The 24,540-nt window shown below is 38.0% G+C and overlaps 1 protein-coding gene across 2 annotated transcripts in view; it reads right to left on the bottom strand.

Annotated features, from left to right (window-relative positions):
• Positions 1–24,540, bottom strand: part of MTPAP (mitochondrial poly(A) polymerase) — a 102,468-nt gene that overhangs the window by 56,737 nt on the left and 21,191 nt on the right. Inside the window, exon 10 of one of the 2 annotated variants that reach the window (XR_007131162.1) lies at positions 22,963–23,196. The gene's annotated coding sequence lies outside the window, so the exon portion shown is untranslated. Of the gene's footprint in view, positions 1–22,003; positions 23,197–24,540 lie in introns of those variants that run through there. The other variant, XR_007131161.1, reaches the window with a different exon arrangement.

The following is a 24,540-nucleotide window of genomic DNA, read 5'->3' as shown; positions in this document are numbered from 1 at the left end:
AGGGACCGAACCCGCAACCTCATGGTTCCTAGTCGGATTCGTTAACCACTGCGCCAAGACAGGAACTCCGAACTGGATATTTTAAAATTAAGCTTTCATTTTACATTTTACTCTCTATTTCATTTTTATTTTTCCCAGTAATTCTTTTTATTTTACTTTACGAAAATGTAAAAGTCTAAAATGGATTGGAAATTTAAAAAACAAGGGCACTGATCCTACATCAGAGATAGTTTGGGAGGTACTGGTCTGCTCTATGCTCATTTTCTTCCACTCAGAGCAACTCCAAAGTTCTAGTAGAAACTGTGGTGTCCCACATGGTGGCCACTAACCACATGTGGCGACTGAGCACTTGAAATGTGGCCGGTCTAAATTGGGATGTGCTGTAAGGGCAAAGCACACACTGGATTCCAAATCTTTGTGCAAAAAAATGTACATGACGTCAATGTTTTAATAGTGATTACGCATTGAAATGACAGTACTTTTGATATACTGGGCTCAACAAAATATTAAGATTAATTTTTTTGTACATATGAGTGCGGCTTCTAGAAAATTTAAATGACAAGCTTATAATTTGTGGCTTATATTTGTGGCTCACACTGAACTTCTGTTGATAGTGCTGAGTGCTGTTCGAGACTTTCCTTTACCTCGGAGCCAGTGTTTCCACTACATATTCAGCTCAAATGTCACCACTTCAGTTAAATCTCATGAACCATGATTATGAATAAAGCTGCTGTAAGGGGAAAAAAATGTGTTTTGGGGGGGTTGTTGGCAATTCCCAGGCCAGGGATCAAACCCGTACCACAGCAGTGGCAACACCAGATCCTTAACCCACTCAGCCACTGGGGAACTCCATAAAGCTGCCTTTTTTGTAATGGCAACTTTTTTTTTTTTTCGCTTTTTTAGGGCCACATCCATGGGGTATGGAGGTTCCCAGGCTAGGAGTCGAATAGGAGCTGTAGCTGCTGGCCTACACCACAGCTCACAGCAATGCTGGATTCTTAACCCACTAAGCAAGGCTAGGGATCAAACCTGCGTCCTCATGGATCTTAGTCAGATTTGTTTCTGCTGCACCACGACAGGAACTCCCATAAAGCTGCTTTTTAATGTGAATCTTTATACATTCACGTAAAGATTTTTCTGTGAATATAGTTTATATTTCCTTTGGGTAAATACATAGGAATGGAATTGCTGGCAAGCATATGATTAACTTGTAAGAAGCTACTAAACTGATTTCCAAAGTAGTACCATTTTGCAGTCTCAGCAGCAATGTGTGAGAGTTCCAGTTCCTCCTACCTTTGCCAGCACTGGATACTGTCTGACTTTTTAAGGGAAATTATTTTATTTTTTTTGGCTGCGTCCATGGCACACAGAAATTCCTGGGCCAGGGATTGAACTTGTGCCACAACAGTGACAACACTAAGATCCTTAACCCACTAAGCCCACTTAGGGAACTCCTAAGAGAAGTCATTTTGATTAATTAGTAGTCCCATTTATATTTTATTTTGCATTTCCCTAATGACAAATGATGTTGAGCATCTTATCTGGCAACAGTATGTCTTCTCATGAAGTGTCCATTCGACTCTCTTGCCAATTTGATTTTTATTGAGTTGTTTTCTTATTGCTGAGTTTTGAGAATTCTGCATACATTCTGGATACAACTCCTCCATCAGATATGTGGTTTGCAAATATTTTCTTCTTGTCTTTTCATCCTCTTAACAGGGTCAATGCAGATCAAAAAAGTTTTAAATTGTGAGCAAATCTGACTTATCCTGTTTTTTTAATGGATTGTGGTTTTTTTTTTTTTTTTTTTTTTTCTTCTTGCCATTTCTTGGGCCGCTCCTGCGGCATATGGAGATTCCCAGGCTAGGGGTCAAATCGGCGCTGTAGCCACTGGCCTACGCCACAGCCACAGCAACACGGGATCCGAGCCACGTCTGCAACCTACACCACAGCTCATGGCAATGCTGGATCCTTAACCCACTGAGCAAGGCCAGGGATTGAACCCGCAACCTCATGGTTCCTAGTCGGATTCGTTAACCACTGAGCCACGACGGGAACTCCTAATGGATTGTGTTTTTTGTGATATATTTAAGAATTCTTTGCCTGACTCAAGGTAATAAAAAGATTTTCTTACATGCTTTCTTTGAACAGTTTTATACTTTTATGTTTTATATTTAGATCGATGATCCATCCTGTGTTAATTTTCATATGAGGTGCGAATTATTGGTCAAGACTCATCTTTTTTGTATATGGACTTCCAATTTTTCAAGGATTATTTGTTGAAAAGACCATCCTTTCTCTATTTGTCTTTGCACCTTTTTCAAAGATGAATCTTTACATTGGTTCCCTATTCGGTTCCACTGATCTTAGTTTTCTATCCTTTCACCAATTCAACACTGTCTTAACAATAGTAGCTTTTTAAATTGAGGCATAGTTGATTTACAATGCTGTATTAGTTTCAGGTGTACAGCAAAGTGGCTGAGTTATATATGTATATATACACATATATCCATTCTATTTTTGCTTTTTAGGGCCGTACCTGCAGCATGTAGAGGTTCCCAGGCTAGGGGTCGGATTGGACCTGTAGCTGCCAGCCTACGCTACAGCCACAGTCATGCAGGATCCAAGCCATGTCTGCGACCTACACCACAGCTCATGGCAACGTCAGATCCCTGACCCACTGAGCAAGGCCAGGGATCAAACCCGCATTCTCACAGATAATAGTCAGATTCATTTCCACTGAGCAACGGCTACTCCTATATCTATTCTTTTTCAGACTGTTTTCCCTTGTGGGTTATTACAAAATAATGAGTATAGTTTCCTGTACTATAAAACAGGTGTCTGTTGGTTATCTATTTTACATATAGTAGTGTGTGTATGTTAATCCTAAATTCCTAATTTATCCTCCCCTTTCCCCTTCAATAGCCTTGTTTGTTTTCTACGTCTATGAGTCTATTTATATTTTGTATGCAAGTTTATTTGCATCTTTTTTTTTTTTTTAGATTCCACATACAAGCGATATCACATAACACCTCTCCTCTGGCCCACTTCACTTAGTACAATAATCTCCAGGTTTATACATGTTACTGCAAATGGCGTTATTTCATCCTTTCTTATGGCTGAGTAGTACTTTATTTTGTGTGTGTGTGTGTGTCTGTATCAAATCTTTATCCATTCATCTGTCAATGGACACTTAAGTTGCTTCCATGTTTTGGCTATTGTGAACAGCGCTGCAATGAACACTGGGGTGCATGTATCTTTTCTAATTACAGTTTTCTCCAGATATATAGCCAGGATTGGGATTGCAGGATCATATGGTAGCTCTATTTTTAGTTTTTTAAGGAAACTCCATACTGTTCTCCACAGTGGTTGTACCAGTGTACATTCCCACCAACAATGTAGGAGGGTTCCCTTTTCTCCACACTCTCTTCAGCATTTGTTATTTGTAGGCTTTTTGATGATGGCCATTCTGACCAGTATGAGGTGATAGCTATTGTAGTCTGATTTGCATTTCTCTAATAATATTTCTAAATGTCTTGAAATCAAGTAATGTGAGCCCTCCAACTTTTCCTTCTATTTCAGAACTGCCTTGACTACTCAAGTTCCTTTGCCTTTCCATATAAATTACATCTCAGCTTGTCAATATCTATAAAAAAATTCCTCTTGGGATTTTGACTGGGATTGCTTTGATTTATAGATCAATTTGGGGGGGAACTGACAATGTAACTCTATTGATTCTTCCAACCCACGAACAAGGTATGTGTCTCCATTTGTTTTCCTTGGTTTGTTTCATCAGTGTCTGTAGTTTTCAGTGAATATACCTGCATATATTTTGTTGAATATATACCTGTGTGTGCGTGTGAGCACATGCACACTTTTTAAATTGTTGAATTCCAATTGATAGGGCAGAGAAATACAATTGATTTTTATATATTAACCTTGTATCATTTGTTCTTCATAAACTCACTTATTAGTTCTAGGAGGCTTTTTTTAAAATAGATTTTTGTTGTTGTTGTTGTTTATAGACAGTCATGTTGTCTGTGAATAGAGAGTTCTATTACTTCCTTTTTAATCCTTAACATTTTTCTTTTTCTTGCCTTATTGTTCTGGAGAGGAATTCCAGTAAATGAGAGGGAATATCCTTGCCTCATTCTAGGTCTTATAAGGAAAGCACTTAGTCTTTGACCACTAAGTGTGGTATTAGCTTAAGACTTTGTAGATGCCCTTCATCAGGTTGAGGAAATTCCATGTTATTTCTAGTTTGCTAGGAGTTTTATCATGAATAAATGTTGAATTATGGCAAACAGTTTTTCTGCATCTACTGAGATGATCATATGGTTTTCTTCTTTAGTTTATCAATACAATGAAAACACTGATTGACTTTTAAACACTGAACCCACCTTGCATTCCCAGGACACACCCCACCGTGGTTGCCCAGTATTCTTTTTGTTGAGTGATTTTTGCATCCTGTTTATGAAAGATATTGGTCTGTAGTTTTCTTTACTGCTAATGAATTTGGTTTGGGTATCAGGGTAATGCTAGCCTTATAAAATGAATGGGAAGTGTTTTATTTGCTGGAATAGAATGCATACAAGTGGAATTTCTTAAATGTTTGAAAGAATTCACCAGTTAAACCATTTTGACCTGGAATTGTCTCTATCTTAGGTTTTAAACTATGTATTCAACTTCCTTGATAGGATATTCAGGTTATTTATTTCTTCTTCAATAAGTTTCATAAGATTGTGTCTTTAAAGGAATTGGTTCATTTCCTCTAAGTTGTCAAAATTGTGGGCATAAAATTGTCAGCAGAAATCTTTTACTAGGATTCAGCCTTTTTTTTCCTCCTTGATATTGGTCATTTGTGTCTTCTATCCTTTTTACACGGCTTATGGGTTTATCAATTCTAATGACCTTTTTAAGGAACCACATTTTTAAAAAAAGTATTTCAGGAGGTATATGACTTCAAGTTAGCAGGGTTTTTCTTCTTTCAGCACTTTAAAGAGCCACTCCATCATCTTCTAACTTGGGTAGTTTCTGATGAGAAGTCCTGTGACTTGAAGAAGCCTTAGTTCTCTACACAACTGCATTTTTTTTCCCCTCTAGCTGCTTTCAAGATTTTACCTTTGTCTTTGGTTTTCAATGTTTGAATATGAAATCCCTTGGGCTTTGTGTGTTTTGGTTTTATCCTGCTTGATATTCTTTGAGCTTCTTGATTTGGTATTTGTGTCTATCATTAATTTTAGAAAATTCTCAATCAGGTATTTCAATGTTTTCCACAGTGCTGTCCCATTTTACATTCCCACCAGCACTGTACCAGGGTTCCAAATTCTCCACATTTTTGCCAGTATGTGTCATTTTCTATTGATTTTAATATAATAGCCATCATAAAGTAGTAGTATTAAAGTAGTATCTTATTGTGGTTTTGATTTGCATTTCCCTAACATCTAATGATGCTGAGCATCTTTTTATATACCTATTATTGGCCATTTGTATAACTTTTTTGGAAAATGTCTATTCAAATTCTTTGCCTATTATATTAACTGGGTCTTTTTGTTGTTGTCAAGTTGTAGGAGTTCTTCGTACATGCTGCATATTAATTCTTTATCAGTATGTGTTTGGCAAATATTTTCTCCCATTTTGTGACTTGCCTTTTAACTCTGCTGATATTGTTTTATGATGCTTAAAAGTTTTTGTAATTTTTTTCTTTGTCTTTTTGCCATTTCTTGGGCCACTCCCGTGGCATATGGAGGTTCCCAGGCTAGGGGTCGAATCAGAGCTGCAGCCGCTGGCCTACACCAGAACCACAGCAATGTGGGATCTGAGCCGCGTCTGCAATCTACACCACAGCTCATGGCAACGCCGGATCCTTAACCCACTGAGCAAGGCCAGGGATCGAACCCACAACCTCATGGTTCCTAGTGGGATTCGTTAACCACTGAGCCACAACGGGAACTCCAAGTTTTTTAAAATTTTTATCAAGTCCAATTTATCTTTTTTATTTTTTGCCTATTCTTTTGCTGTCTTTTCTGAGATCATTAGCAAATCCAATGTCATGAAGCTTTTATCTTACTGGTCATTTGTATAGCTTTTTTGGAAAATGCTTATTCAAATTCAGGGTTTTATAATTTTGGTCTTACATTTAGGTCTGTATTCATTTTGAGTTGCTGTTTATATATGGTGTAAGGGAAGGGTTCAACTTCATTCTTTTGTCATGTGGATATCCAGTTTTCTCATTAGAAGAAAAGACTATATTTTTACTGTTGACTGGTCTTGGCTACCCTGTCAAAAATAAATTGACTATACATGTGAGGGTTTATTTTCAGACTATTTTATTCCATTACTGTATATGTCTATCTCTGTGTCACTGCTTTGATTAATGCAGATTTGCAGTTAAGTTTTTGAAATCAGGGAGTATGAGTTCTCCAATTGTGTTCTTCTTTATCAAGATGTTTTGTCTGCTCAGATTTCCTATAGAGGAACCCTCTCTCTCTTCAAATTCATCTGCTGAAGGCCTATCCCTCAAACTGACAATATTTGGAGAGAGGGCCTTAGGAAGTAATTAAGGTCAAATGATGTCATGAGGGTGGGACTCTAAACTGTTCCTAAAAGAAGAAGGAGAAACCCCAGAGACCTCTCTCTTCACAACTCGAGGACACAGTGAGAAAGCAGCCATCTCAAAGCTAGGAAGTGAGCTCTCAGCAGAGACCAGCCCTGATGGCATCTTGATTTTGGACTTCAGAACTGTGAGAAAACACAATTCTGTACTCTAAGCCACCTGGCCTGTGGTATTTTTTTTATGACATCCCTAGCACACCATTACCTAACTACTGTGTGTACATGGAGAGGGGAAATCAATACAGGAAGTGAGGAGAACAGTCAGGAGGGATGGCAGCTTGAGCTAGGGCGTTTGAAGTGGAGATGACGGAAAGCAGACACATCTGCGCTGTGCTCTGGAGAGCAGCCCACAGGACGTGCCAATGGACTGGAGTGCGAGGATGTGGGAAATAAAAGAATCACATTCCAGATATGGAGGGAGGTAAATAAATCAGGCCAACTTTCTGTTTTTAGCTTGGTCTTGAAGAAGAATCACTTGGCTAAAAAATGGAAATAAGCTGGAAGATGAATGAGGAGATATTTTCAGAGAGAAAGAACAGTAAAGCTGTACAGGCACTAATTACTGTTTTATACCATGATGCAAGGTATGCTTTAATATAACAGGAGCCTGCAATCCGAGTAAACTGAGGCAACAGCATCTGAAAGAGACACAAGCCACTTCCTCCCCACCTCCTAAAGTAAGGCCTTATCTATGTTTCTTCCACACAGTAACCAATGGCTTCTTCCCTCAGTGGAGAAAGAACGCACATCATGACAAAGGTCTATACTGCTCTTAAATCATTTGGGCACATACGAGAAAAATGATCATTTTTAATGAGCTTCTGGAAACTTCTGTGAGACTACTACTTTGGAGCCAGAGGGCAGCCCTCATTTTGCTTTCACAGTTTCAGAGAACACTAGTCCTTTTTAAAAAAGATTTCTAGTCCACCACAGCAGCACAGCCTGCTTTTGTAGCGGAGAAAATCAGAAGTCATTCTTTTTTTTTTTTTTTGGCCGTGCCCATGGCGTATGAAGTTCTCGGGCCAGGGATCCAACCTGTATCACAGCAGTGACACTCCCAGATCCTTAACCCACTAAGCCACCAGGAAACTCCAGAAATAACTCGTTTTTACAGAAAATTTTTCTTACTACTAAAAGTTTGCTTTTTTTTTTTTTGATCATGTTGAATAGCTTTTGTAATGTGACACTACACAACTAACCCTCCAGAGCCTTCAGCACCTGACCAGCCTTCTCTGCCCAGAATATGTGTTAAGTATAGTTCCTCCTGAAGGATAAAGCAGAGACAAAAGGGTATCGCTGGGCCAGAGATGTACCAGGACACTCTTAAATGAAGCAAAATGCCATTCTTTTGTTATATGTCTAATTCAGCTCAAAATTCACTCAAAATTTATCCATGCCCCATTCTAAAACCACCCAATCAAAAATTGGAATAATGTAGCTTTAATTTATCCAATACTGACATTATGATTCTGATCTTTGGCCAATATCCAGCCATACTGACAGCCACAAAAGTAAGCTGTCAAAATGCACAAACTACCCCCACTGCTCCAAGGATATGCTACATGGCAACTCTTACTCACAAAATTACTATAAAATTCATTTCTAAAATTTCTCTAGCCAAGGCTAATTATGTAATTTTTAGTTAAATTAGTTACACTGCTATAAACTCCTTGCAGATTAATATTTATGCCAAGAAATAAGCACCATAATGAATAGTATATCAAAAACTACATTATGGCTTATTGATGCATTTCAGGACTAAGTATTAGTACTGTATGTGTGAAGCATTATTTTTCCTGATGTTACACCTAGAGTACATATAACCTTGTTATTCATCTCTTGTTAGCTACAACTTGTATTGGCAGAATTAAAGCAATACCCACCATTATTCTTGTACTGTTTTTTCATATCAATGTGAGTCATGAAACATCTACTTTTCCATCACTTAAGGTTAAATCCTCCTTTCATTTAAATGAGCAGGGTATTCTAATCGAAAGCAGGTTTCAGAGGAAGAAACCAAGCACAGACACAGCTTACGAAATTATTTTCATTAAACCTAAAAAAATTAAAAATATCCAAAGTCAGGAGTGTCTTGCTAAGTTAGTGATTTTAGATCAAAAGGCATTCATTTTTTTTTGCTTTTTAGGGCCACCTTGTGCCACTTCTCAGGCTAGGGGTTGAATTGGAGCTGCAGCTGGCAGCCTACACCACAGCCACAGCAACATGGGATCTGAGCAGCATCTGCGACCTACACCACAGCTCATGGCAACACTGGATACTTAACCCACTGAGCAAGGCCAGGGATCAAATCCGAATTCTCATGGATCCTAGACAGGTTCATTACTGCTGAGCCACAACAGGAACTCCCGAAAAGGCAATACTTTCTTAAGAGAACTTAGAAGCACTTTTCTAGTTGTCCTGTTTCCAGATCAGTAATTAGAATGCCTACTCAAGCTTTCTCTCTTTACCCCCGTAACTGCTGTAATTAATATAAGTCCATAATGACTCCGTACATACAATAACTATTCTCTTGAGATACCAAAAAAAAAAAAAAAATAGCTTCCTGGCAACAGATATTTGTCAACACAATCAAAATTAATTTTTTTTCCTTTTTACTCTTAGGGGGGAAAAAAGCCAAAAGTTAAGACCAATATAAAGCAATTTTATTTTATGGTATGCTTTAAAAGAGTAGGATTTTTTCAAGTAACATATTTATCATCATTTAAAAAAAAGATTTTTAAAAGGCCAAAGAAATACCTTTTTAGTAGATAATTATAAGGTTATCAGTATAAATCTAGTGTATAGAGTAATTGGTGAAAACCAAGGTTTGCTAATAAAATCCAAGTTCAAAGGGTTAAAAAATCATAACCCTAAATCATTACGTGACTTTTATACATTAAAAAAAATTAATCAGAAGTTCCTGTTAGGGTGCAGCAGAAACAAATCCAACTAATATCCACAAGGATGTGGGTTCAATCCCTGGCCTTGCTCAGTGGGTCGGGCATCTGGCATTGCCATGAGCTGTGGTGTAGGTTGCAGACACAGCTCAGAACCCACATTGCTGTGGCTATGGTATGGGCTGGCAGCTGTAGCTCCAATTCGACCCCTAGCCTGGGAACTTCCATATGCAGTGGGTGCAGTCCTAAAAAGCAAAACAAAAACAATACCTATCAATACTGGCTTCTGCTTCCAGCCAAGATGGAGTAACAGGAACTGGATTTACCAGCCCACTTAAAACAACTAAAAGGCTGTGAAAAAACAGTTGTCATGATTTTGGACATAAAGGGGAAAAAAGTGGGCTCTGAGATGTCTTTCCCAGCTCCTGGCCTTGAGTTTCCCAGATGCAGTCCTGGGAAGGGGAACCCAGGCAGAGACAAGAGGACCTCCTGAATCAGGAAGGTGGGTTCTAGGCTCTCAGTTTTCAGTGCAGACACTGGAGAGGAGGGAGGTGCACAAACAGAATAAAGCTGAGTCTTGTGTTTTTCAGTGCTTTCTGCTATCGCTGCCTTATGAGTGGAGAGTTTATAAACAATTTTCATTTAAAGCAATTACTGGTAAAGGTCTTACTTCTGCCAATTTGCTATTTGTTTTTTTATAACATATTTTTTGGTTCCTCGATTCTTCCATTACTGCCTCATTTAGTGCTTAGTTTATTTGTTCCAGAATACTATTATGATTCTCTCATTTACTTTTCTATATGCTTACTTATTTTCTTAGTGGTTATCCTAGGGATTACAATTAACGTATTAAATCTATTAACAATCCAGTCTGAATACCAATTTAGCTTCAACAGTGTATAAAATCTCTGCTATTACACAGCTCTGTTCCCTCTTTATGTTGTAATTATCACAAATTACATCTTTATACACTGTATGTCCATTATATAGATTTATAATCAGTTTTATGCATTTGTCCCTGAAATCATACATAAAATAAAAATGACCAAAAAATCAATAATACTCGCTTTTCTATTTACCTATGTAGTTAACTTCATTCTTATACTTCTTTTCATATGGCTATGAGTTAATTCTAATGCCCTTCATTTAAAGCTGAAGGTTCCCTTTAGCATTTCTTGTCTATAGGTGACTAGCTGCCTCAGCTTTTATTTATCTAGGAAAATACTCTTTCTTCTTCATTTCTGAAAGACAATTTTGCCAGATATAGTAATCTTAATTGACAAGTCTTTTTCTTCCAGCATTTTCAAAATATTAGCCTGGCATCTACCACCTCTTTTTTTTTTTTTCCGCTTATATTTTTTTTAGGGCTGCACCTGTGACATATGGAAGTTCCCAGGTGCCAGGGGTCAAATCCAAGCTACAGCTGAGGACTATGCTATGCCACAGCAATGCAGGATCCAAGCTGTGTGTGCAACCTACACCACAGCTCACGGCAATGCTGGATCCTTAACCCGGGGGGCAAGGCCAGGGATCGAACCTGCATTCTCATGGATGTTGGTCAGATTCATTTCCACTGAGTCACAAGGGGAATGCCTCAATTGACCTATCTTCAAGCACACTGATCCTTTCTTCTGCCTGCTCAAATCTGTTATATTTTTCTAAAGAATTTAATTCTTTTCACCTCCAAAATTTCTATTTGGCTCCTTTTTATGGTTTGTGTCTCTTTATTGATATTCTACCCTTAGTGAGACATTATTCTATTTTCTTTCCGTCTTTGCCTATAATTTCTTTGATCTTTTGGCATATTTAAGATGTTCTAAAGTCTTTGTTTAATACATCCAATGTCTATACTTTCTCTGGGACAGTCACTGTTAATTTATCTTTTCCCCAAATAATGGGTCATACTTTGTTTCTTGCATGCATCGTAATATTTTTGAAACCTGGATATTCTAAATATTATATTTTGGCAACTCTGGGTTTGCTGTTGCTGCTTTGAGGGAGGTTGTAGTTGCTTGTTTAGTGGGTTTTCTAAACTAATTTCGTCAAGACAGTATTCTTTGTCATTCGTGGACACTGAAATCTCTGTTGTTTAAGCTTATTGTTCGGCTAGTGATTTGACAGGGATCTCCTCAAATGACTTAAGCCAATCATCATCCTCACCACTATCATCAATGTCACCTCGTCTTTGCAGATGGGCTCTGAGCACGCCAATGCTTAGCCAAGCTGTTTATGACTGCGTTTCCTGATTCTCTGGACCTACAGATCAGCTTGGGATCTTCTCAAGTCTTTAATGAGCAGGGCTCCAGTCCTGTGAATGTGTTGGGGCTTTCTAGATTCCTATATATCTGAGAGTTTTTCAAAGCCCTTATATGCCTATGTATTTCTTTTCTCAGTCTCTTCTTTCCCAGGATTTTTCAGTGTGTCTACCACTTGTCCCAAGTGTTACCTCTTACTCCCAGCAGTTATAGCAGCATATGTGCCAATAAATGCTTTTGACAAATGTTTCCCAGGAATCTCATTTGTCTCTGAGAAAGCTCTGAGGTAGATGAAAGAAAGCTAAGCCCTTGAGCTGATTCTTCAGGGAGTTATCAAACAGATCAAAACATATAATAACAATTATTTGAGAACTGGGTCCATATTATTCCCTGTGAACCAGGAAGCTACACTAAGTATGCAGGTTGCTAACTGCGTAGCCATTGCCAAGTGGAGGAGTAAAAAAATGGTACGAAGGTGAATTAAAATGCCACAGAGTTCTCTCGGAAATTCAGCAGCGTCTTTCTTCATTATGAATTCTCCCACTGTTTTTTTTTTTGTCTTTTGTTGTTGTTATTGTTGTTGTTGTTGCTCTCCCACTGTTTTAAGTTTCTTGTTAGATTTCAAACTTGGAGAAAAGTTGATTCAGTAAGTTTTTGCCAATGTAATCACTTTTTAGCAAAGGGATGAAGTTTGGAGTTCCCTGCTCCACCACTGTCAGTGAAGACACGCACGAACAAATGGTTTCTGACAAAGACACAAAGTCAGTTTGATGGATATCTGCATGCAAAACAAGGTATTCAATTCATACTCTACACCACATACAAAAATTAACTCAAAATGATGCATAAACTAAATTTAAAATGTAAAGACATCTCCAAGAGGTAAGATGTAAAAATGTAAAACATCTACAACAAATGAAAAAATCTGTTGCCTTGGATAGGCAAGAATTACCTAGACAGGACTCCAAAAGCATGATCTGTAAAAGGAGAAATGCAGAAACTGAACGTTATCAAAATCTAAAACTTCAGCTCTTCAAAAGACACCGTTAGGAGTTTGCTTTGTGGCTCAGAGGTAATGAACCCAACTAGTATCCATAAGGATGCGGGTTCCATCTCTAGCCTTGCTCAGTGGGTTAAGGATCTGTTGTTGCTGGAAGCTGTGGTGTAGGTCACAGATGTAGCTTGGATCCCGTATGGCATAGGCTGTGGTACAGGCTGGCAGCTGCAGCTCTGATTTGATCCCTAGCCGGGGAACTTCCATAGGCTGCGGGTGTGGCCATAAAAAGCAAAAAACAAAAAACAAAAAACAAGACACTGTTAAAATAACGCAAAGGTAAGCTAAAGACTGGAAAAAAAGAATTTGATAAAGGGCCTGTATCCAAAAATATATAAATAATAAGAAAAACTCAAAATTTTTCATTGCAAAAGATTTGATCATACACATCAATAAAGTATATAAATATAAAATATACAAAAATATAATAAGTATATATTACATATAATAAGAATAAAGAAGATATACATAGTACATTAGTAAGGTGGCAAAGTAGGAGGTCCCTGCCTTAGAACCCCCAAAAGGCAATTTAACAACTACTCAAGTTGTTATCTTTGAGGTGTTCTTCCTCCTATACAGCTTGTGTCCTACAAAGCATTCGTTTCTTCATCGGAAAAGGCTTCCCTCAGATATCCTGTGTGTTATTTCCCTATTGCTGCACAGATTACCACAAATGTAGTGGCTTAACACACCACCCATTTCTTACTGTACAGTTCTGGAGGTGAGTCCTAAACCCAGGGTGTGAGCAGGGCTGCTTCCTTGTGGGAGCTCTTGAGAAGAATTTGCTTCCTGTCCTTCTCCAGCTTCCAGAGGCTGCCCATGCCCTGGGCTCATGCCCTTCTCCATCTTCGAAGCAGCAGTGGGGCATCTTCAAGTTCCTCATCACATCTTCATTCCTCTCTCCGACTCTTCAGCCTCCCTCTTACAAGTACCCTTGTGATTATACTGGGCCCTCGGGGATAATCCAGCACACCCTCCCCATCTCAGGGCCTTTAACTTAACCACACCCACAAAGTCCCTTTAGCCTTGCAAAGTGACAGGCTCGGGTTCTGGGATTAGACGCAGACGTGGCTGGGGCCATTAGTCAGTCCACAGCTACCAATCTTTGATTACTGACGAAGATGATGATATATGTCTACACATATGCGATCTTCATCTTTTTACTGCCAGTTCTGAACAAAGATATATACACCATATAATGAATGAAGAAATCAAACTTTCACAAAGAGAGAGGTTTTTCCCAAATCTACTTCTTCTCTTTAACTGCGTAACAAATTACCACAAACATAGCCCCTTAAAACAACATACATTGATCTTCTCACCATTTCTGCGGTTTGGGCGGGAGTCAGAAATAGATTTAACTAGTCCTCTACTCAGTCTCGAAAGGCTAACATCAAGGCGCTGGCTAGGGTGCAATCTCACCTGCGGCTTGGGATGCTCTTAAGAGCTCTTATGTTTGTTTATTATGTCTTCCTATGCTCTTCAAAGCCACCTGCAGGTCCAAGCCATGTGGCCGTCTGCAATATGGCAGCTTGCTTCTTCAAAGCCAGCAGGAATTTCTCTCCAGTCTGCTAAGGAGTCGTATCAGATAACAACCACAGGAATGATGATTCAACGATCGCCTTTGCCATTTAATGCAACCCAATTAAGGCAGTGACCATTCCATCCTACTCTCAGGTCTGATCTGACTCAAAGAGAGGAGATTACATAGGGCCAGTCCTCCAGAGAGTGGAAAACTTGGGGGCCATCACAGAAATCCGCCTACAACATTATGTATTAATTCTGAATCTTTCTTTTAGAAAGAGAAGTTTAAATTTTTTAAATAGAAGCTGAGCTCTTAGATTTTTTTTTCCTGATACTATTTTTTTTAACTCAATGAATTTTATCATCGCAACCCAATTTTACAACATTTCCATCCCAATCCCCAGCCGCAACCTGTCTCCTTTGGTAACTGTAAGTTTTTTCAAAGTCTATGAGTCAGTTTCTATCTGCAAGTAAGTTCACTGTATCCTTTTTTTTAGATTCCGCATATAAGTGATAGCATATGATGTTTATATCTGTCTAACCTCACTTAACATGATAATTTCTAGGTCTATCCACGTTGCTGCAAATGCCATTATTTCATTTTTCATGGCTTAGTAATATTCCATTGGGTATATGTACCACTGATTCTTTATCTGCTCCTCTGCAGATGTATAGTTAAGCTGCCTCCATGTCTTGGCTATTGTATATAGTACTGCAATTAACATTGAGGTACATGGTTTTTTTTTTTTGAGTCATGGTTTTATGCCCAGAAGTGGGACTGCTGGATCAAATAATAATTCTATTTTTAGTTTTTTGAGGAATCTCCATACTGTTTTCCATAATGGTTATACCAATTTACATTCCCATCAACAGTGTAAGAGGGTTCCCTTTTCTCTACACCCACTCCAGCATTTATTGTTTATAGACTTTTGATGATAGCCATAATGGCTGGTGTTAAGGCGGTACCTCAGAGTAGTTTTGATTTGCATTTCTCTAACAATTAGTGATGTTGAACATCTTTTCATGCGTCTTTTTGGCCATCTGTTTATCTTCTTTGGAGAACTGTCTGCTTAGATCTTCTGTCCATTATTTGATGGGGTGGTTTGTTTCTTTGGTGTTGAGCTTCAGGAGGTGTTTATATATTTTGGGGATTAATCCCTTGTCAGTCACTTCATTTGCAAATATTTTCTCCCATTCTGTGGGTTGTCCTGGTACTACTTTTATTTCTTAATACCTTTAAAATTATGGGCTAAGAAGGGGAGCGGGATAAGGGAAAGAAAACAATGCTTATTAATTACCAAGCTGTGGGAGATCCTATACGTTATATCTTATTACATATCAGAGAAAAGAACCGTATTTGATGGAGTATCCTGGTGGTCTAGTGGGTTAAGAATCTGGCATTGTTACTGCTGGTAACTCCCTGGCTCAGGAACTTCCACACACTGTGGGTATGACAAAAAAAAAAAAAAAAATATGGCATTTGAAAAAAGAAGGTACTATAAGAAATGCAACCAAATCAAAGATTAAGTGTTCTTAAGGCTTTTAAGTACAGATAAGAAAATTAGACAATAATAACAAATGCCATTAAGTTGACAGGCTAAAACTAGTATTTTTAAAATTTCCTAAATATGTGATTGGGGATGCTTCTGATGGCCTTGAAAAACTAATATTCCATATTTCCCAGTGTAATGAACATTTTATTTTTAAAGCAAAACAGATTTTGTTGCACAGAATTTAAAACAGACTGTAGCTTATGTAACTAAATTTAATGGCCTAAAATATTTTCTCCTAAATCATGCTGCACATATTTTATTAATCTATGAATAAAAATTTATTCCAGGATGGTACTGCACATATTTAATCATAGTCAAGTCTCTCTTCATCAGAAGATCAAATATAGCTAATATTACTTAGAAAATGGGAACTACAAAGGGCCTTTAGAATTAAGAAACATTTTAAAACCACATTTAAATTCAAATACTACTTAACACAATTTTCACCCTGAAGCATCAAGGATAAACTTGAAGTACTGGCTTTGTTCAGAGTAATCAAGATAAAAACATCAAATAATTTAGTCTGCAAAATGATTTTATTAAATATTTAGAGACCTAAATTAAAGTTCCTGGAAATATATAAATGGTAGAATATATGTAGCAAATTATAAATACAAGTTGAAAACTAACTCAAAATAATATAGATATTGTTAATTGCTGCTTCTCTGTTACCTAAACAAATATAGGCTGATAATTAAGTAAACCACAAACATGAAATAATCAAATATTAGAGAAATAATAGAAAAGATACACTTAAAATATTTCACTGATATATAAAAGCACTAATATTGTGTGTTCATAAATAAAACACTCTGATAATAACATAGGCTTTAATTCAAAAGAGAATTTTTAAACTTTTATAAATCATAAAATTTTCAAGATGCACTTTGGCCTAAAATGCTTTCATTCTTGACCTCAGCCCAGATAAATATTTTGGAAAGCTGGAAGAAAAATTGTATTTCCTAGTTGTTTGAGGTGTCTGAATATGATTGGAAAAAGAAGATATTTTTCCCCATTCTTACTTGGGCGCTTTGCCACTCATTCACACATGGCATAAATTTAAACTTTGAATTGGCATGTACAAGATCCTCTATGAGGAAATCACAATCCAGAAATAAAAGCTGGCGATTTCTGAAGCAGAGCCCAGCAACATTTGCAGTACCTTGCTTCCTCAGTGGTGAACCAGGCTTTCCCTCCAGCCAGGTGTCTGCGCTGCTATACATACAAAGCCCAACTCAACAGGTGAAAGTCCCTTGCAAGGAAGTAAACCAAAGGAACAGTATACATCAGTCCTATAAAATTACAAATATATATACATAAGGGATCAGAAGCTGGAATCAAAAAGAGCTCACCGGCTTCCGGTAACATCAGACTAGGTAGTACCTACCACCTCTCTCACTGACAACAACTTTCCCACCAGGCAAAACAAGAAGCAGTTGCCTGAGAGCATCCAGACGCTACTAGGGCAGTGAAGACTTGCAGGGCCGTGGAGAAGCACACCTCCACAGGTGAGCCCATTTGGACATCTGCTGACCAGGCAACTCAGAGCTGAGCAGAGCTTTCAGAAAGGTCACGGGGAAACGGGACAAGAACTGGAGCTCAAGGCCTATCAAGGAAAAGAGGCCTGGTAAACGCTCCTGGCTTTGGGTGAGGCTAAGATTCTGAGAGGAAAGATGAACCAGAATCTGGAACTCAATCCAACTTCAAAATCTCACGCCCTTTCTTTCTGGATCACGGTGATTCAGGATCCTAAGTCCTCCTACCCACCTTCCGGAAGCAAAAATGCATCCATCCTGAAGGAAGATCAGCATCGCCCTCCCTCACGTCATCTACTGTTTTTCACCTACCAGGTCAGCACACAGGGTAACAACAGTTAGGTACACAAGGAGAGGGGTCAACAACATCATGGAAAACAGGAGCCGACCAGATAATCAAGTTATCAGACAGACTTCATAAGAAAATCGAAGTTGTGCCTGAGAAGTTTGTCAGAAAATTAGAAAAAAAAAAAATTTTAAGTACCAAATAGAAATTCTAGAACTGGAAACAAACAAACAAAACCTCCTGCAATTGAGAATTCAATGAAAGGGTTTAAAAAATTAGACACAGTTAAAGAATGACTCCACAGCACATCATCACAGGCGCTGACAAAATCAGCACAATCCATGTTGCAGGAAACGCTGTAAGAAAAACAACTCGGTATCTTCAAAAACTTGCAAAAAGACAAAAAAAGAGAGATGAAGCAGAAACCTAAAAATTCAAGAGACTTCAGAAATGCATCAACCAATCACAAGGTGGGGACTGCGACCGGACCCACCCCAATAAACGTTCTTTGGGAAAAAACAACTGTGAGATCCGTAACACAACTGGAAACCTGAACTCTGAATGGATATGAAGATATTAGAGAATTATTGCTTGCGTTTGTTCTACGTAGGTTTGATAATGATTTGTGATTATGTTAGAGAAAAGTTCTTATCGTTCTGGAGGGAATGGACATATTTACAGATAAAATGATAGTATGACTGGAATATCCTTAAAATAATACAGGTGGGGTAAATAAATACAGTTATAGATTAAAGCCAATTGCCAGGAGTTAATTACTGAAAGAGGAGATGGATTTATGCAAGTTCCTACTACTTTTCAGTTTACTTTTGCTTGTGTTCAAATTCTTCATAACAGGTAAGTTGTCTTTGCCTACTACTTTTAGATTTGTAGAGCTCATTAGAAAAATTGGCCCTTTTCATTAGTATTAGAATTTTAAACTTGATTTATGGTTGCTTTGTGGTATAGTTTTCCATTCTAAAGTAGTCAAACTTATCAATATATTCTTTCATAAATGCATGTCATGCTTTGAAAAGGCACCCTGCCCTACCCTAGGTTTATAATATTCATCTATGATTTCTTTTGTACTTTATGATTTCACTCCCCCGCCCCACATTTAAATTCAGACCCACTTGGAATTTATTTGGGTAAAGAGTAAGACTAGGGTCCAACTTTTCTTTTCCAATAGCTACCAGTTGTCCCAACACAATTTACTGAATAATCCATCTTTCTATTGACTTGAAACATTGCCTTTTATTACTATAAATTCCCATATTATCTTGAGTATATTTCTGTACTGTTCCAATGATTTGTCTATCTCAAGCCAGCAGTATTGTTTAAATTACCTTGCCTTATATTTTAATGTTACTTATTAAATAAAACAATTTTTTGGAGTTTCTGTAGTGGCTCAGTGGTTATGAACCTGACTGGTATCCAAGAGGATGCAGATTCAATCCCTGGCCTTGCTCAGTGGGTTAAAAATCCAGTGTTGCCATGAGCTGTGATGTACGCTGCAGACACGGCTCAGATCCTGAGTTGTGGCTGTGGCTGAGGCAGACAGCTGTAGCTCAGATTGGACCCCTAGCCTGGGAACTTCTATATACTACAAGTGTGGCCCTAAAAAGCAAAAAAAAAAAAAAAAATTTCTTCTGGCTACTTTTATATATTTATTCTTCCTCATATACTTCCAATGAGTTTCAAGTTTCTTTTAAAAATCCTTATAGGATTTTAATTGGTTGCACCTTTATTAATTGATACGTACGCAAAACTGTTACCCTTATACTAAGCCTTGCTCTTCAGGAATAAACATCATTTTTTCCAGCAATTCAAAATTTTTGTCTCTCTTGGTATTTGTGTCTCAGTTGGAGAGTGTCTGGCACACAGCAATCATGGGGAAATATTTGCTGAATGAGTGACTCCGTTGTACCAGTATTTTGGGGTTGTTATTACTAGAGAAGTTTGAAAACTTTAAGAAGTCAATAGTGTATATAAACAGTTTGATGTTAGAGAAAAAATCCAGTGCTTTTGACTAATTAGAACCTTCAGTTGGTGTCTGTTTTGGACACCTGCACAAAGATGTTCCCTGATATTTAGAATGACCTTAAAGCTCTGTACAATTCCAAGGTATCTTTACAATAAACACACACATATAATTTAATATTAATTTACCATAAAATGTAATTTCTTGACTCCTACTCCTTAGAAAATTGGTTTACATGGATCACAGAAGAAGGGGTCACTGGGCTGGGAAACAAGCCAAAAGACTGGTGTATTAGAAGATAGGTACTGACGTGAACTAAGCTAATGCCAACAGAAACAGAGAGAGATTAATTAAACAGGAGAAAAAAGGAGTCTAAAAGGATCTCAGAGTTTGAACTAAAGTGGCCGAGAATAATGGTACCAACAACAGAAATAGGCAAATTAAGAGGTTAGCCAATTTTAAGGAAGAAAATTTTCATTTAAACTGCCGATTTGGAGCTGAAGCACAAAGTCCAATACACAATAATGATGACGTTCTAGTGGTGGGACCAAAATAATGATTTGGCAGTCCTCTGTCCAGAGGTGAGGGTGAAGCTCTGGAAATCAGTCTTTTATAAAAACTGATTATTTGAGTCTATCTCATCACCAAACAACCAGTAAGTCAAGTACCACTGCTCACTGTTACTCTTAGTCATTTCTTTAAAAAAAAGAAGGAATCAAAATATAAAAATATTTTGATCAAATAAAAATATAAAATATGTGAAAAATGCTATAATCCTCTTTTTTATTTTTTTACTTTTTTTTTCCTTTTTAGGGCTGCACCTGTCTCTGGGCTAGGGGTCAAATTGGAGCTGTACCCATTGGCCTATGCCACAGCCACAGCAACATGAGATCTGAGCAGCGTCTGTGACCTACGCCACAGCTCACTGCAACACCGGATCCTTAACTCACTGAGAAAGGCCAGGGACTGAACCTGCATCCTCATGAATGCTAGTCAGATGCATTTCTGCTGAGCCATGACAGGATCTCCTGTAAACCTTTTTTAAAAACGCAATTATATAAAGCTAAAGGAAACCACTCAGTACTGGTAACTGAGCTTTATAACCAGTGATGCCAGGAAGTAAAGCAGGGAAACTCCAAGGATGCTTATTACTGTAGGTTCAATTAGAGAATTGGGAAAAAGGGGGGATGCTGTCACATACAAACAACCCTTTTAAAGTCACCAAAATCAACTGCTAAAAAAAAAAAAAAAAAAAAAAGGCCAAGCTTGCTCTAGTTTTATAGTGATATGTACGTCTACAGAAGTATAATAAATATACATTTTACATGGATTTTAAAAAAACAGATTTTTGAGCTTCAAATTCCATTGCAACATCAGCCAGCCTCATTAATCCACCTTCGACTCAGTTTTTAAGAGTTTGTAAAAGAGAAGATGTTAATGTCACTTCTCATCATTCTCCAAGCCCACGTGTTAAGCTTAGCAAAGATTAATTATAAAACACTAATCATTAAGTTACATTAGTCTAAATCCTATTCCAGTAACTCTGCAATAGGAAAAACTTCAAAATGTACAAACTTTCACTGCACTTGACAAGTGTCACATGTTAATGAGCTGTGGTGACACAGAACGTAACACAGACCTCATTCGTGATCTTTTGTTAATTTGTTCCATTTCATTTGACAGCATCCATGAGTTTGTTTCCAATGTGCCATACTTCAAAATAAACCCAGAAGAAAGAACAATCTATAATTTATATTTTTTCATTTACTTAGACTTGGCCTATTCCAAATTAGCTATTTTATCATACATGTATCTTCACCGTGTAACATTTATGGTTTCAAGTCCTCTCTTTCCAATATTCTCTTTAAAACATCTCAGCATCACATCCTCAAAGCTTAGAAACTTTGCCATGAGAGTTTAAATGGATTCATCGAAGGGTAGAGAGAAAAAGTGAATAATGCATTTAATACCTCCTTGACTCCACTGAGTTCTTAACGATGGGTGGACATGCATACGCACAGGTAACATGAGGGATCACATTTAAAATATGAGTTCCCGTCATAGCTCAGCAGTTAATGAATCTGACTGGCATCCATGAGGACAGGGGTTTGATCCCTGACATCGATCAGTGGGTTAAGGATCCAGTGTTGCTGAGAGCTGTAGTGAAGGTTGCAGAGGTGGCTCGGATCCCGAGTTGCTGTGGCTGTGGTGTAGGCCGGCAGCTACAGCTGCAATTGGACCCCTAGCCTGGGAACTTCCATGTGCCACGAGTGCAGCCCTAAAAAAAAAAAGACAAAAGACTAAAAAAAAATGAGTAGTATATTTTTAAAATGTGGTGATTTATATATCCTATATCATAGAGATTACAGATTAAAGATTCTATCTAAAGTAGACATTTTCTGGGAGCTGCTCCATGGGAATTCCAGAGGAACGCTGTAATGTTTATATTCGTTGGAATATGTACCCACAAGTAATTGGACTCAGCATGGAAACTGAAATAAGCCTTTCAAGTATTTAAAATAAATTTTCCAACATCATCCCAAGGTGAAAAGTGATTTCTGGTCATGTTTTCAATCTTTTCCAAGTATATACTGCAAAGAATTTCTCATTAGTAAGGCTTTACATAAAATTATATGTCATTACCTGATGATATTTCCTAATGATCGCTTTAAACCTCTTAAACTTTACTTACTTGTTAAACATTAGAGAAAGACTCCTGTGAGGTATATGAAAATCAGCTTCTGGACCTTTGCGGAAAATTTCACAGCCAAATTTTACTGAATTTAATGATGGGACCTAAGGTACTCAAATCTGCTAAGAAAAAAAGGAGCAGTGCTCGGTAACCGCTTGCTAACAGATGAGTCATCTAAAGCAGTGCTTTAGCTTCTACTTTTCCGTAACACAGAAACCTTCAACGCTTTCCCGCTGAAAACACACCACCTCCTTGGCTCACCATGGGCAGTCTCACCATCTCCCTCAGCCTTGATTCCCTGAGTACCAGAGCAAAATCCCATCCCTGCTGGCCTGGCCAGCCAGGTCTCCAAACACGCCTCCTCCTCCTGGCTCCTATTTACACTTCTGCTCCCAGAATGACAATCTCCAGGCCCTGGCTCTGGACGACACAGATGACAATTCCCGTCAAGACCTACCCTATTCTATGTGATGGATGAAGCCTTTTCTGATCATCTTGGGCAGAAAAGATTTCCTCCTTGTGACAGCATTTTGGATGGTTTCGCTGCATCAAGACGCAATGACAGCTACTCACCAGCTGAGTACCAAGCTCTGGCGAGTGGAGAGAGCCACCACCTGGCTCGGCTGCTCTTTCTGCCGCTTCTGCCACAGATGCTCACTGCGCAGGTTTAGACTTAGGCATGCAAAGGGAGCATGTTCCTACTCTGGCACCAGCAGGCCGTATGGAACTGAACAGAGCTGTCCTTCTAAAGCCAAGGAATCTCTAGGAACATGAAGTGACTTGAAACAGTCTAATTCTGTTCTCACCCTAGAGCAAAACAGAGAGGCAAGTAGTAAATGACAGCAGGGAGGAGCTCTGTGAATGAGACAGGTTACATGCTGCTTTCCTAGAAGGTCTCTGGACAATTCTCTCATTTCCTAAAAGTGGGTAATTATACTAGTGGGCTAGAAAACCTGGAATGATGGGTAACTGAAATCAGTCGGATCCAGGTAAGCTCATATCAAAATTACTTTCACACAGAGAATAAAGCTTACTGCTCATGAAAGCTGGTGAATGAAAACCTCATAATAGCTAGAAAAGAAAAACTTGGAAAAAAAAGTCCTTACTTTTATTGCTGCAATTAGTTTTAACTAAGAGCTGGCAATAACAATGATCCCCAAAGATGTCACGGGAACTTTTAAAAATTTGTCAAGTCATAAAATAAACTTAGGAGAAAACATAATAAATTTGTTTGTAGCCTACACAAGTTTACAAGAATTAACGCTTGATGTTAAAAGATTAGTGTAGATTAAAACTCATGCCATGATTAAATCTCATTCTGAAAAGTAAAACAGACCTAAAGGAAAGGAAATGCTAACACATTTGTATACTTTCTGTGCTTAAATGACCATTTTAGACTTAACACCAACCTAAAAAAAGAAAATATCCAATCAAATATGTGAACAAGAAAAAAAATCATTTCATTTAGAAACTCTTAAATATTTATGCTTTTTAAACCTCTTTTTAACTCTTGATACAGATTTCTAGCCCAAAAGAATCAACCTAATTAAGAAACAAGTGAAAAATGGCTTTTAATTTAAGGACACCACATGTATAAAAGAACACTGATGCTTGTTTGTTGGCTTCAGATGTGAAATCAAATAGCATAGCCACATGGGCACAGGACTTATTTGCTTTCTAATAATTTTATTAGTGAATTTCCCATAACATCCCAAGCGGAGCTCATTAGAATTTTTGGCCTAAAACTTAGATGGGAAACTATTTTGAGAACCACTACAAACTCTATATCTGAATTGAGTAGCAAGAATAAAAATTATATACCACCAACACTAGAAAGCATAGCTAAAGACAGAGAATGTGGACCAGGTGCCAGGCCCCTGACCTTGCACCTATTTATGGGCACCCCCTACTCTTCACTACGATCTGGTGAAGGAGGCGCTGTTAGCATCCCATTTTACAGATGAAACAACTGGAGCCCAAAGACACCAAATAATTCACTGTGAAGTCAGTCTGGCTCCAGCCTGTGTTTTCTAACACGACCCTACTTGTTTCTTAAACTGAAAAGTACTCTACAGGAAATGTAATGGAAATTATATCCCAATACATTTTTATTTCCCACAGAGGGAAAGGAATTCTCAAAAGAGAAGTGAA

This window comes from Phacochoerus africanus, chromosome 12 (genome assembly GCF_016906955.1).
Source record: "Phacochoerus africanus isolate WHEZ1 chromosome 12, ROS_Pafr_v1, whole genome shotgun sequence".
In the NCBI taxonomy this organism is placed as follows: domain Eukaryota; kingdom Metazoa; phylum Chordata; class Mammalia; order Artiodactyla; family Suidae; genus Phacochoerus; species Phacochoerus africanus.
Note: the sequence above shows the minus strand (reverse complement) of the source record. Positions and strands in the feature narration are given on the sequence as shown.